This window comes from Sus scrofa, chromosome 1 (genome assembly GCF_054392235.1).
Source record: "Sus scrofa isolate SSC_HxYL_T2T_F1_AM1 chromosome 1, Sscrofa_HxYL_maternal_Yorkshire_Landrace_v2.0, whole genome shotgun sequence".
In the NCBI taxonomy this organism is placed as follows: domain Eukaryota; kingdom Metazoa; phylum Chordata; class Mammalia; order Artiodactyla; family Suidae; genus Sus; species Sus scrofa.
The window spans coordinates 150,076,466-150,091,030 of NC_139383.1; the positions used below are offsets into that span (position 1 = coordinate 150,076,466).

General features: G+C 42.1%; 1 protein-coding gene and 1 long non-coding RNA gene across 6 annotated transcripts in view; both read left to right on the plus strand.

The window, feature by feature from the left end:
- GABRB3 (gamma-aminobutyric acid type A receptor subunit beta3) overlaps positions 1-14,565 on the plus strand; it is a 348,038-nt gene that overhangs the window by 205,355 nt on the left and 128,118 nt on the right. The window contains exon 1 of one of the 5 annotated variants that reach the window (XM_084976177.1): positions 3,286-3,406. The exons of the other annotated variants lie outside the window; for them this stretch is intronic. The gene's annotated coding sequence lies outside the window, so the exon portion shown is untranslated. Of the gene's footprint in view, positions 1-3,285; positions 3,407-14,565 lie in introns of those variants that run through there. 5 annotated transcript variants of the gene reach the window in all.
- Positions 10,376-13,857, plus strand: LOC146406433 (uncharacterized). The gene is made up of 2 exons (XR_014815397.1): positions 10,376-11,653; positions 11,846-13,857. It is a non-coding gene; the product is annotated as an uncharacterized LOC146406433 (long non-coding RNA).

The window sequence follows — 14,565 nt, forward strand, 5'->3', positions numbered from 1 at the left end:
CTGGAATTTACCTTCCTGATTAGCTCCCTTATGGGGACTCTTTGCTCTGTCTGGCCACCGCTTTAGTCAGAGCAGTTAAGACTGGAGTGTGACAACCCCAGAACCTCCTACAGATGGAGAGGGGGGAGCCTGGTACAAATACCCCTGGTCTCTGGGAATCCTGGGGATGTTCCAGCTTAGCAGTTCACTCCTCTAGCTTAGCGCTAAAGATTTTGGCCCAAACTCTGCCTCTGTTCTGACTTAGTGTGAAACCTGCAGTTCTGATCCTCCATTTCCTTCTGTTATAAAATGGAAATAGTAATACATGATGTTTTAGGGGGCTGATGCAAGGGAATGTTCATGAAACATAGAGCAGTGTGCCTTCAGTAAAAACTTACCCCATTATTTTCACACTGAAAGCATCTGAAGTTCACATATGGTATGCTGGGGAGCAGACAAAAGCACAGGTTCTTATCCGCTAAAGTCATTTTCAAAGGATATGGACTACCCTTGGCCTCAGGGGAGAGGGCAGAGACGTGTATTTGGAGCTGGAGATGCTTGTTCTGGTAATAGTGACCCCTGGTCCTCTACCTCACTGCTTTCTGGGCCATGAAGTGACTGGCGTGTGTTTCTTCTTCCTGATATGTCTTCCCTTTGAGGGCATCCTGTCATCTAGATCTTTTCTAGGACTGTGGAATATTGTCTCTGCCACACCCTTTCTCCTTCAGGGGAGTGAGGCACCCTCAGCTTAGGGTCTCGTAGATGCCTCAACCCCCTGAGTGACTTCGGTCCCCAGATATATCAAATCTTGTAGATGATGTTAGGAATCCTGGAGGGGACATTGGGTTACTTCTCTGGTTCACTGCTTTCTGTACCATCTTTGACAGGTAATAATGATTAATGACGTACATAACCACACTCCATCTCTCTGTGGCATGCAGACCATTTCACATCCCTCCACAGGTGCCTGTTACTTCTCAAGGGCCTGGTATAGATCAGCAGGTGGCTCACAAAAAGCCATAAGGGTTGGTGCCACCCTCAGCCTCCCCCTCCTTTGCCAGCCTGAGCGTTCAGCCCCGCACACCTGAGAAGCCCAGCGCCTTGCTGGTGGGCGGAGAATACATCCCCTCTAACAAACTGCTTTTCAAAAAGAGTTGCAATAAAAAATAAAAAAACCCTCAGTTCTTGCTTCCCATCTGCCAAGTAATAGAAATAAACTACTCAGTTGGTGCCTTAAAAATTGTTTGACCATAAGTCATCTGGTACTTGGGCAGAGTGGAGGAGTCATGCTTTAAGCTGAACAATTCATTTCCCTTGAATCCTAAAAATAGCATCACTCTTGGATGGATTATTGAGGAGTTTCACAGAGGCCATTTTTCAGTGCTATTGTCCTTATGTAAGCATGCTTTCTGTAGGCTGAAAAATAACAGTGTGTGTGTGTGTGTGTGTGTGTGTATGTGTATGTGTGTGTGCGTGCACATGCAATAAAATAACAGGTTTTTTTGTTTTTTGTTTTTTTTTTTCTTGGCTTTTTAGGGCCGCACCTACAGCATATGGAGGCTTCCAGGTTAGGGGTTGAATTGGAGCTGTAGCTGCTGGCCTACACCACAGCCACATCAATGCCAGATCCAAGCTGCATCTGCAACCTACACCCCAGCTCATGGCAACGCCGGATCCTTAACCCACTGAGTGAGGCCAGGGGATTGAACCCACAACCTCATGGTTCCTAGTCAGATTCGTCAACCACTGTGCCATGATGGGAACTCCTGTTTTCTGTTTCTAAAATGAGAAGACTTAATTCCATGGTCTTTAAGATTTCTCCCCACACTGAAAGGTATCCTACTCACACCAAACGAATGTATAAATGAAGACTAGATTCCATTTCTGGCCAAGATGGAGCAGCCCCATTCCTCTAAACTCCTGCCTCTTCCTTAAAATTAAATCCCCAAATGTAACACAGTGCAGCATGGGAAGACTTGAGAGGCAGAGAAAGAAGGAAGATAGCCTTGGACCTCAGGACTGGCTCATGACATGGTGAGTTCCCTGGGTTTTTCTGTCCCCTCTAGATCCCAGGTGTGGTGCTGGAGAAGACTGCAACTCAACAGAGATACAATCGAAGGCTGTTCTTCAGGTAGAGGATCAGGAAAAGAGTGGCCTAACAGAACGGAAAGCATTTTTGATAGCACTTGCCCTCATGTAGCCAAACACCAGTGGGGAAAGTCTTTCCCTTTTACACTCACAGTTACACTGACACTGGATCAAGAGCTAACCATAAACCCAGGTCTACAGTGGCAGAAGCAGACACCATGACTCCGAGTCCCCCCAGGTACTGATCAGCAAGCTGACCTTCCATCCCTCACTTGGCAGAGCAGACTGAGCACTTCTTGGCAGGATGCTGTGGACTGGGCTCCACAGAGGTTCCATCCTAACGAGTGTGGTGTCAGCAAGCCCAAACAGGGAGCTAAACCTGCATCTGGACCCAGGAGGCACAAAATTCATGAGGGAGGGTGAGGGGCTGATCTGTACACTGCTGCTTTGAGTGGCAGCTGGCCTCAGCGGGACCTGATCATTCATCCCCAGGGCAGGCTGAATAAGGAATTGTGAGATGGTGTTAGTGGATGGGGACTCCTTGTAGGGCCTGAGAGTGGGCTTTTATCTAACACTTGGGAATGAATTGTCTAAAGAGACATATGTACTGATAAATCAGAAGACTTTATGGGGAAGGAGCGCCTGGGCAGAGAGCAGCAGGGTAAAGGAACCCAGGAGAGCTGTTCTGCCACTTGGCCCACAGTTTTGGGTTTTATGGGAATGGGATTAGTTTCCCGGTTGTCTCTGGCCAGTCATCCTGCTTGCCCTCATTTGGTCTGACTTAAGATCCTTCCTGGTGGCACATGCATCTCCCAGCCAGGATGGATTCCAGTGCGAGGGTTTCTGGGAGGTTGGCAGGGTGTATTATTGTCTGGCATCTTCCCCTCTTCTTGGCTCCTCCTGATTTCCCCCAGGTTGTGTTTGGGCCCTTCACTGGTTTTGTTTTCTTTTGAAGAAGCATCCTGAGGTAGTAGAGGTAAGCAAACCTGTTACTTTTGTGCTGGGTAAGAGTGGGTGGTTTCGGTCAGTGGTTCCCTAATGGTGGGACTGACTGGCACTCTGCCTCCCACCCTCAGACATTAGCTGGGCTTTTATCTCCACCCAACAATGGCTTGAGTGAGACAGAACTAGTCAGCGTTTCACTGGCTCCACACCACTCTGGACTGCCCCAGCAAGGTGGAACATGGTGGTGAAAGGTGGGCTGGTCTTTCTGCCCCTGCACCTCCCCCCCCAGGTCAGTGGCCAGAAAATGAGTTTTCATGCCTACGTTCCAGCAGTGAAGTGATTCACTCAGCCCTCTGTTTCTCCCTCTCTCTGGAGTTGGTCTGCCCAGCGAGGAGTGAGTACATGGGTTTGATGGTGTTGGCAGGTCTCGGGGGAAGCTGAATTTATACCCCACATCTGCAATGAGGTGTCATGAGTCAGATAATGAGGTCAAGTGGAATCTTTGCTAGGTAGGGTTGGTGAGGCTCCCTGGGGAGTCGAGCATCCATGCCACCTGGGCGTGCCACACCTGAACAGGGTGACTGCTCACTAAAAACCAAGATAGAGTGGAACCTAGAGTTTCACAACATAATATACAAAATGTCTACCAAGCAATTGAAAATCACCAGGAAAATCATATCTTGTATGAGAACAGACAGTCAGCAAATGCCAATATTAAGAAGAATCAGATGTTAGGATTTTCTGGCAATGATTATAAAGCAGCAGTCATAAAAATGCTTCAGTGAGAAATTATAATCAATCTCAAAACAATTGAAAAAATAGGAAATCTCAGCAATTAAATAGAAGGTATAAAAATATTTAAAGGAAAATTATGAAGCTTAAAAATACAATAAAGGAAATTTAAAAATACCTCACTAGACAGGAGATGGGAAATGGCAGAGAGAGAGAAATCAGTGAATTCAAAGACAGATCAATAGATAGTACCCAATCTGATAAGATAGACTAGGAGAAAAAAAAGAACAGAACCATGTGGCATAATCACAAAAGAGCTAATGTTTGCATCACCAGATTCCCAGAGGAAATAAGAAAGTATAGACCTGCAAAATATATAACAGTTGGAAATTTCCCCAAATTTGACCAAAGGAATATGTCTGCAGATTCAAGAAGCTTTGTGAATTGGGATAAACCCAAAGAAATCCATGCCCAAAACATCATAATCAAACTCCCAAAGGAAACCAGAGAGAAGTGAAACTTTACATACAGGAAAAGAGCAATTGGATTGACAATAAATTTCTCATTTGAAATCATGGAGACAGAAGGACATGACACGTTTTTTCACATGCTGAAAGAAATGTCAACTGTAGATTCTATATCCAGCCAAAAATATCCTTCAGGAACACAGGGGAAATAAAGATATTCTAAAGTAAAGAGGATAAGAGAATTTGTCCCCAGAGGGCCTGCCCACAAAGAATACCTAAAAGAAATACTTCAAACAAAGAAGAAATGGAAATAGGAGATGGATGCATCAGGAAGACAGAGCAATGGGTAGAGGAAACTAGTAAATAGTATAGGCTGTCCTCTTCATGAGGTTTTGAAACTGTGGTTGAAGATCGAAGCAAAAGTTATAGCGTCATCTGACGTGGCACTCAATGAATATAGAGGGAATTCTTAAAATATTTCTATTTAAAAAGATAAAATAGTAAAAGATGTAAGCTGTTTACACTTGGCTCAAAGTGGTAAAGTACTGATGCCAGCAGACTCTGATGTGTTACATATATATATATATATATATGAAAAAACCCTAAAGTAAATGCTAAATTACTGAGAAAAATAATCAAAAGCATGATAGGTAAATCAAAGTAGACTTCTAAAACATGAAACATAAGATGACAAGAAAAGGGAAATAGGGATAAAAAGCAGAAGGAATAAATAAAAAACAAGAAATAAACTAGCAGGCTTTAGCCATAACCTATCAATATTTATCTGAAATATGCAATGTCTATAAATATCAATTTAAAGACAAAGATTGTCAGAGTGGATAAAAAAAACATAATCCAAAAATGGTACATGCTTGCTACAAGAAGTTCATGTCAAACATAGCAGCATAGGTGGATTGAAAATAAAATGACAGAAAAAATATATCATGCAAACATTAATTTTATTTATCTTCATTAAACATTTAGTGGTACACATTTATTTTTATAGGCTTATGTTTACCATTTACTTATTCTAAAGTCTGTTCTTCTCCCAGTTTTATTGGGATATAATTGACATACAGCACTGTGTAAGTTTAAGATGTACAGCATAATGATTTGACTTACATACATCATGAAATAATGGCCACAATAAGTTAGTGAACATTTTTTCCTTCTGATGAGAACTCTTAGGATTTACTCTTTTAACAACTCTCATATATAACATATAGCAGTGGGATTTTTTTTGAAATAAAAATAAATTCAGGGGTTCCCATTGTGGCTCAGTGGGTTAAGAACCTGACGTGGTGTCTGTGAGGATGTGGGTTCGATCCCTGGCCTTGCTCAGTGGGTTAAAGATCTGGCATTGCTATGAGCTGTGGCCTAGGCCTGAAACTGCAGCTCTGATTGGACCCTTATCCCGGAAACTTCCAGATGCCATGGGTGTGGGTATAAAAAGAAAAAAAAAGTTTAATGTATATATAATAAAGGTGCCACTTCAATTTAGTGGGAAAAGATCAACTGTTCAATAGATAATGTTGAAGCAATTACTTTTTGTGTTTGTTTTATTTTTTAATTTTTTTGAAAGTGTAGTTGATTTGTTGTGCTTATTTCTCCTGTATAGCAAAGTGTCCTAGTCATACATATATACATTCCTTTTCTTTTATTATCTTTCATCATGGTCTATCCCAAGAGACTGGTTATAGTTCCCTGTGCTATACAGTAGGACCTCATTGCTTATCTATTCTAAGTGTAATAGTTTGCATCTACCAACCCCAATCTCCCCATATATCCTACTCCTCCTTCCTGCTTGACAACCACAAGACTGTATTCTGTGTCCCTGAATCTGTTTCTGTTTTATAGATAGGTTCATTTGTGTCCTATTTTATATTCCACATGTAAATGATATCATATGTTATTTCTCTTTCTCTTTCTTACTTCACTTAGTATTATAATCTATAGGTCCATCCATAAACAGTGTCAATTATATTATGTTGTGCATTACATCCCTAGTACTTATTTGTAACTGAAAGTTTGTGTCTTTTGACCACTTCTTCCTTCCCCACCCCCACCTCTGGCAACCACAAATCTGAACTCTTTTACTATAAGTTTGTTTGTTTTTTGTAGTGTAGTCTATAACACTGATATTTCTTGGTACACAACATAGGGATTCAGTAATTCCATATACCACAAAATGATCTCCAGGATAAGTCTAGTTACCATCTGTCCCCATACAAAGATACTGTATTCCCCATTCTACACATTTCATCCCCATAACTCATTTATTTTGTAACTAGATGTTTGTATCTTACTTTCCCTCTTTGTTTCACTCATTCCTCTACCCTTCTCCCTCCTGGCAACCAGCTGTTTGTTCTCTGTCTATGACACTGTTTCTGTTTTATGTTTGCCCATTTGTTTTGTTTTCTAGATTCTACATGTAAGTGAGATCATACAACCTTTGTTATTCTTTGCCTAATTTATTTCACTTAGCGTAATGCCCTGTAGGCCTATCCATGTTGCCACAAATGGCAAGATTTCATTCTGTTTTATGGTTAAGTATTATTATATAGTGCGTGCGTGCGTGTGTGTGTGTGTGTGTGTAGATAGTGTGTGTGTATGTGTATATATAGTGTGTGTGTGTATATATATATATAGTGTGTATGTGTATATATAGTGTGTATGTGTATATATAGTGTGTGTGTGTATATATGTGTGTGTGTGTGTATAGTGTGTGTGTGTTTAATTGCCCATATAAGTGTTGGCTCATTTCCGAGCTCTCTATTCTATTCCATTGATCTATGTTTCTGTTTTTGTGCCAATACCATGCTGTTTTGATGACTGTAGCTTTGTAGTATAGTCTGAAGTCAGGGCACACAGTATCTCCAGCTTTCTTCTGCTTTCTCAATAAAAGAAAAAAGGCTCTTTGGGAAGTTGTGTTTTCATACCAATTTTAGAACTTTTTGTTCTGGTTGTCTGAAAACTGCCATTTGTATTCTGATAGGGATTGGATTGAATCTATAGATGAACTTGGGGCGTGTGGTCATTTTAACAATGCTAATTTTTCTAATTCAAGAATGTGGTATATCTTTCCATTTGCTTGTGTTTTCAGTTTTTTCATTAGTGTCTTATAGTTTTCTGAGTGCAGGTCTTTTGCCTCAGTTATATTTATTTCTAGATATTTTTATTCTTTTTGATGCACTTATAAATGGGATTGTTTTCTTAATTTCACTTCCTGATAGTTTGTTGTTAGTACATGGAAACACAGCTGATTTCTGTATTATTAATTTTATGTCCTACACTGTTTAGTGAATTCATTTATTAATTCACATAGGTTTTTGGTTGTGTCTTTAGGTTTTCTATATATTGTGTTATGTCATCTGCAAACAGTGATAATTTTACTTCTTCCTTTCCAATTTGGATTCCTGTTATTTCCTTTTCTTGTCTGATTGATGTGGCTAGGACTAGGGTTATCCTTATGTGTGCTGTAGGTCCTTTTGTTGTTGTGGGCTTAATACTATGGGAGTGCCAGTATGCAGGTCTGGCCCCCAGGAAGGTTGACTGCTGAGTCCTGCCTTATGTGGAGATGTTGGCCACTCCTGGGTGGTGCTGGGTCTTGGTGCTGCTTGCTGAAGGGGCCTGTCACAGGCTGAACCTGGTGCCAACCCACTGGTGGGTAAGGCTGGATTCCCATGAGAATGGCTGCTTGCCCCGGGGAAAGGGGAAGAGGTGGTCCTGGGACTGGTGCCAACCATCTGGTGGGTTGCGTTGGTCCTGATCCTAATAGTCTCAGTGGGGGAGGGACTCCAAAATTGCAGTTGCCAGTACTAGTGTCTTCATGGTAGAACAAGCTCCTAAAACTGGCCTCTGCCAGTGTCCATGTCTTTGGGGGTAGTCCCAGGTACTTCCAGCCTCTCTGGGAGGCTCTCTAAGATCAGCACGTAGGTCTGACCCATGCTCCTTTCACATCCCTGCCTCTGTACCAGGCATCAGAGTGTGTGAGATCATGTGTGTGCTCTTTAAGAGTGGAGGCTCTGTTTCCTAGAGCCCTGTTCTCCATTTGTGTGCTCCAGGGGCCTCAAACCAGATGTCCTCCAGGCTTGTCTTCCTGGTGCAGGACCCCTGGGCTGATGTGGGGCTCAGACCCCTTGTTCCTTGTGAAGAACCTCTGCCATTGTGATCATCCTCCTGGCTGTGGTTTGCCATCAAGGGGTATGGATCTTGACTATACCGTGTCTCTGTCCCTCTTACCCATTTCATTGTGGTTCCTTCTCCATATCTTTGGTTGTAGAAAATCTTTTCTGCTTTTCTTTAACTCATTCCCATTGATAGTTACTCTGTAAATAGTCATCATTTTGGCGTGTCCACAAGACACACCATCTAGGTCACTCCCCTTTGAAAGCAATAATTATATTAAAAAGCAGACTTTCAGAATAACGTTAAAACAAACAGACAAAGGAGGAGAATGCTAACACCACTGTGTGCCAGTGAGTTTGTTGGAGTTGCATCTGTGCTTGTGTTCATCTTTTTGCTGTCATCATCTAAATCTCTTTCTTGACCTGATTTGGATTGGGGTGATGACTCTGCCCCTGAAATGTGCTCATTTCTACTGTGGATTGAAAGTAGAAGCCATTCTCTCGTGATTGCACGTGTGGGGGCCAGACCATGGGGGACCTGGGGTCTGGGGCATGGACTCTCCCTGTCCATCTGCAGAGAGATACCCTGGCAACAGTGCTGCACATAGTAATTAGGCCTAATTGTTGTCAGTTTTACTCCAAGCATCAGAAGCCAAAAATAGGGCCATTTATTTCCTGATGCAAGTGTAACATCTGGGGAGATGTGGCTGTGAAAGGGGAGCCAAACCCAGTGAGGTCAGACACATCTACAGATAGAAGTGACCATAGTTGAACATCTCCACTTGGATAAAAATTCTCACATATCCAACCAAATAGAAAATTAACCATTTGTATATGATGAGCTCTTTTTTAGAACTGTCTTTGAGAACAGAGCATCTTTTTAAAATTTTTGGCTGTGCCTGAGGCATGTGGAAGTTCCCTGGCCAGTGATAGAACCTGAGCCACAGCAGTGAAAACATGGAGTCTTTAGCCCTTAGGCCACCAGTGAACTCTAGAAAACAGAGCATCTTTGAAAGTTGCAGTAGTAATGATTTTCTCTGGTAATAGAAATATGTATTTTTGTTGTGAAATTTGGATAAAGATTAAAAGGCACAAGTAAATCACCTGGGGAAATGTGTTTCTAATAAATCCACATCTTTTACGAACTTCACAAGTTCTAAAGCTTCTGCTCAGTCAAGTGGATTATGTTTTGATAATTATTAAAGGTGACCGCTGATTAAAGTTAAGAAATGCAGTGGAGATGAATGCCTATGTAGGTTATTGATTTACAATATTGATACTGTCGTAAAAGAGACATGATTTGGGGTGTATCTTAGTTTAACTAACGTGGCTGAATTGACTTGAAAACTTGGCATTGGAGTTACTGCTGTGGTGCAACAGGATTGACAGTGTCTGCAGCCACAGGGACAAGGGTTTGATCCCCTACCCTGTGCAGTGGGTTAAGGATCTGTTGTTGCCACAGCTGCAGTGTAGGTTGCAACTCCAGCTTGGATTTGATCCCTGGCCTGGGAACTCCGTATGGTGTGGGGCGGCTGAAAAAAAAAAAAAGAAAAGAAAACTCAACATCTAGTATATAATAAAATATTTTTCATGTAATTTGTGGCAGTCAGTGATTTCACGTTAGGCATGGCCACTATGTTAAAAGCTTAGCATGAAAGTAGCTAAATACTTTCCCAGCCAATACTTTGGCAGGTAAACCTGGGGAATGTGTTTCAGGTTGCTCCCTGCAGGTCCAGGCTCACACCCCTGTATCCTCTCTACCCTGACAGAGAAGCAGTGACTTTTCCTTTGGTACTGGCTGTGTCTGCAATCCCCACACTCATCTTCTGTGCATCCCACCTGCATGTCCCTCACCACAGCTCAGATGCATGGGTCTTTCCTCTTTATTGCTATGCCTTCTCCATAAGCACAAGTGTGCTGTTTCCATCTGCATTGCCCAAGTGCCTTTCAGTGCTCCTGGTCCAGAATGAGTGCTGAGTAAACACTACTGACTGACCAGGGAGTAGGATAATCTGTGTGGACATCTAGAGGGCTCTTGCATATAGGTGCTCAGAATTAAAAAAGAAACTTTAATTTGCTTTGGACCTTAGGTATCATTTTACTCTGCGTTCTACTTAAACATCTATCAGGGTGATGCAAAAAATTATGTGTGTTTGTGTGTGCACATCTGTATGCGTGTGCATGCGTGCACATGCGTGTGTGTGTGTGTGTGTGTGTGTGTGAGTGTGTGGTAGTTTTCTCCTGAGCATCTCACTGCTTGAAGATTCAGCCGATAATCGGGACCCACATTTCCTTAGTTGTGCTAACCTCAAACTACTCATCTACCTGTTTTTCACCTGCACAAATTGTCAGTGAGGTGGCATTCATCAAAATGCTTTTAGAGTTCCTTATCATTCACGTAGTGATACCACAAGGGCATTTCATCTTGACATCATAAGAGATGTACACAGTGGGTGTTCCAGGGTCTGTCTCACTTTGAAAGTTATGAAAATGAGGCTCGCAAGAGTGGTGACATAATTTATGGCTAGAGAAGGTGGAACTAGACCTGGGACTCAGGTGGTCTGTGTACTGCTTTCCTGAAACTATCCCACAGAATTTGACTGCTGCTTGGAATGTTGCCAGCTGTTTAGAATAGTTCTTACTGTCAAAGCATTTGGGGCAGTTGCCAGTTGATTTCCATTCTAAATTTGGCAACTATTAACTCTGAAATATTCCTCCTCTTTATAGAAGTTGAGAGGAGAGAGCTGGGGAAATTGACTTGGGATTTCAGAACTCCCTCGCCATCTGAGATCGGGGCTGTAACTCCAGTGTAGCAAAACTGCTTATTACACATATTCAGTTGCTGTGGACATAATCATATGTCTTGTGATCAGCTAGATGTTGGAAGGGGCCTAGCTCCACTCGTGTCTTCACGTGTATGTGTTCCCTCCTGAGAGTCGAGTCTCCTGTTCATCGCTGCTCCCAGAACTGTACATTTCAAAAGGTTCTGTCGTCTTTTCCCATAAGGCTGGCAAGACACTTTCAGTGACTGTGCTGCTCACCTGGACGCCCCTTGAATTCAGGCTGATGCCCGTGGCCATGGCATCTTCCTTCAGGGAGCACCCAGGTTATCTCTTGAAGCCTGTGGTGCATTTTTTTGCTGAAGAACCATCCCCTTGACAAACAGGATTCCTTCCTCATTTCCATCTTCTTCTTACCACTCTTCTCTATTCAAACTACCAGGTGAAGATGTGGGAAGATGTGGCACTTGAATTAGCTTTGTTAACAAGTTTAAAGATGGTCATCTTTTCATTTCACCATCCTCATGATATGTTAGTTGCTTTTCATCCATTGTAGGCTTCATTTTTTTTCAAAGAGAGGGTGAGCCTTAAACTAAAGAACAGTGGGTCATTTGAAACATGTAAGAGTGGACCCCTCATACCACTTCTCTAGCAGCCAAATCTCTGGGTTTTGAAAGCGTGATTAAATCCTACCCTCCTCTTCAGAGCAAAGTACAGTGGATGTTAGTTTGGCTAGATGGGAAAATAAGAATATATTCCAGGATCAGTAATGGAATTGCTTGTAGGAACAATTTGATGAGTTTATCATATTTGAACACCTATGACCTGTTCAATCAATTTCAACATCTCTGACCTATTGTACCAAATGGGTGTGGCCTATGACTTTCTTTGTTGCTGAATTCTAGTTTTGCGTCTTCCATTTCATTTGGCAGCATAGCAGTCCTGGGAATGTTTCAGATCAAAGCAGCCAGTTTCTATTCAAATGCCAGTCAGTACAGGGAGAAGTCCCAGAGTTAGTTCACAGATGTGTGAGTACCCACACAGGCACCATCTTGCAGTGCAAAGAATATGGGTTTTGGAATGAGACAGATAGACAGTGGTTTGAGCATTTATTACTGCTGTATTGTAAGTTAATAAAGTTCCCTGAAACTCAGATATCTCTGAACTAGAGGTAACACTCTCTATTCCTCATATCCTTGCTGTGAAAATTTAACAAGATCACCTCTATAAAGTCACTGACGGTGTCTGGGACATATTATGTTCTCATTGATATTCCCTTTCCTGGCCGTTAGCTCACTATATTAGTCTGGGATTTTACTCCCAGTTGGATCTATGGGTACCTAGCTTGTTACCTGATGTCTGTCCCCAGTTTTTCCCAGACAGGTCTCAATTACTAAACTAGGGTGAGTTAGTAAAGGATTAAAGATGCATGGTCACAATCACTTTGGATTACATTCTGTGGCTGGAATTCAAGTTTGAGAATTATCAGCCACTGACTTGCAGTTTTCCCTAAAATCTTTTGTGAATTAGTGGAGAAAAAGAGGCCACTCACAGTTAGATACTGACAACTCAAAGAGGGGGAATGTTTGGTTAAATAAGGCATTAAATAAGCCTTGCCTGCCCTCAGAAGACAAAAGGTCAACCACAAATGAAGTCCACTCCTGCCCACAGCTAGCTCAGCACTTCTGGTGTGAATTACAATGATGAGAGAAGTTCTTGCTTCTTAAGACTACATTGAAAAAGCTTAAGAATTTACCAAAGGCTCCAAATACCCCCAATAGTGGGTTGTATATTCCTTCTATCTTAATGCAAAAGGGAGGGTGTTGCTTTCTACTGTGGGACCAGAACTCCTAGTTAAGAGTGTCTCTATCAGTGTCTGTAATATCACACCATGTGCTTAACCCAGGTCACCAGGATCTCAAAATCCAGCAGCGATTCTTTCTGGAAACCCGTGTTCTAGAATATTCAGAGTAAAATTAATGAAGGTTAAGAGTGCATCAGGTATTTAAAGAAGTCTTAAGTTGGCAGCAACATAAATCATGCTTCTGAGGTTTTCTGAGGGATCTTTTATAAGTCCCTCCTTTTGTTCTTACAGATGGTACTTGTCACTTAAGTTTAGGGAGGATGGACTGAGTTTTTCCTCTTGTACTCAAGCCATGACTCAGTTCATACTTTTGGAGCTGGAAGTGATGGAAGAGATGGACAGCTAGCTCCCTTATTTTCTTTTTTTGGCTGTGTCTCCCTGACACGTGGAAGTTCCTGGGCCAGGAATGGAACCCACACCACAGCAGTGACCTGAGCCACTGCAGAAACAACAACAGATCCTTAGCCCCCTGCACCACAAGGGAACTCCCTAGCTCCCTAATTTTACAGATGAAGAAGCTGCAGACGAAGTTCATGAGTCACTTAGTGATGGCAGAGTGGAAGCTTGGCTCAAGGCTGTCTCCTGTGCACATTGCCTTGGGAGAGGCAGGCTTCAATAGGCTGCTGTGTTTGATGTCTGCTGAAACATGCATGTCAAAAAGATGAAAGAAAGACACCACAAATGGAAAAATGACTTGCCAAAATATGTCAGTTAGAGGTTTAAGGACTAATAGACAAAGAGTGCCATGATAAGAAGAATCCCAAATCTGAAGAGAAATCTTGGCAAAGGGCAAATTTTATCTCCTCACAGGAGAAGAAACAGGTGATGCAACTTATGTATAATTGGTAAATCAAACTTTGCAAATGAAAACAAAATGGAACTTATTTGGTGTCTGTGAAATAAACCAACTACAAAGACAGGTGCCTGAGTCCTGAAGCCAGGCTTCACCTACGAGGCTACACAGGCACCCACCCTTAGCGGGTTTCTCTACATGAGCATAAGTGGAAAATGTACATTCTCTTCCAGTGTGTAATTCTACAAAACAGTCGATAGGGTGGAATCTGATGTTTGTGTCTATTCATCACCATAGTATTTTTAACACACTGTGGGGGGAAGGTTAAATAAATTGTGATACATCCATATGATGGTTTATGAACATAATAACATGATCTTCAAAGAATTTGGATATAGAAATGCTACCAAATGCAATTTCATGTGCCTGATGCAGAGTGAGGACAAACAAACTAAAATGTTGGAATTTGGAGCAGAGAAAGGTTTATTGCAGGGCCGTGCAAGGAGACAGGTGGCTCACGCTCAGAAGACCCAGAACTCCTTGAAAGGTTTCAGGGAAGCATTTTAAAAAGCCAGGTAAGAGAGAGGGGTCACAGGGTGTGTGATCAGCATGTGCACAGTTTCTGATTGGCTGATGGTGAGGTAACAGAGCAGAATCACAGGGGTTCACATTATCCATCCTTAGTCACCTGTTGGTCTGGGGACTGTGTGCTTAAGATCATCAGGTAGTTAATTTTTTCCATTTGATGGTGGATTTAGCATCTATAAAACAACTTAGAAAATGTGCATCA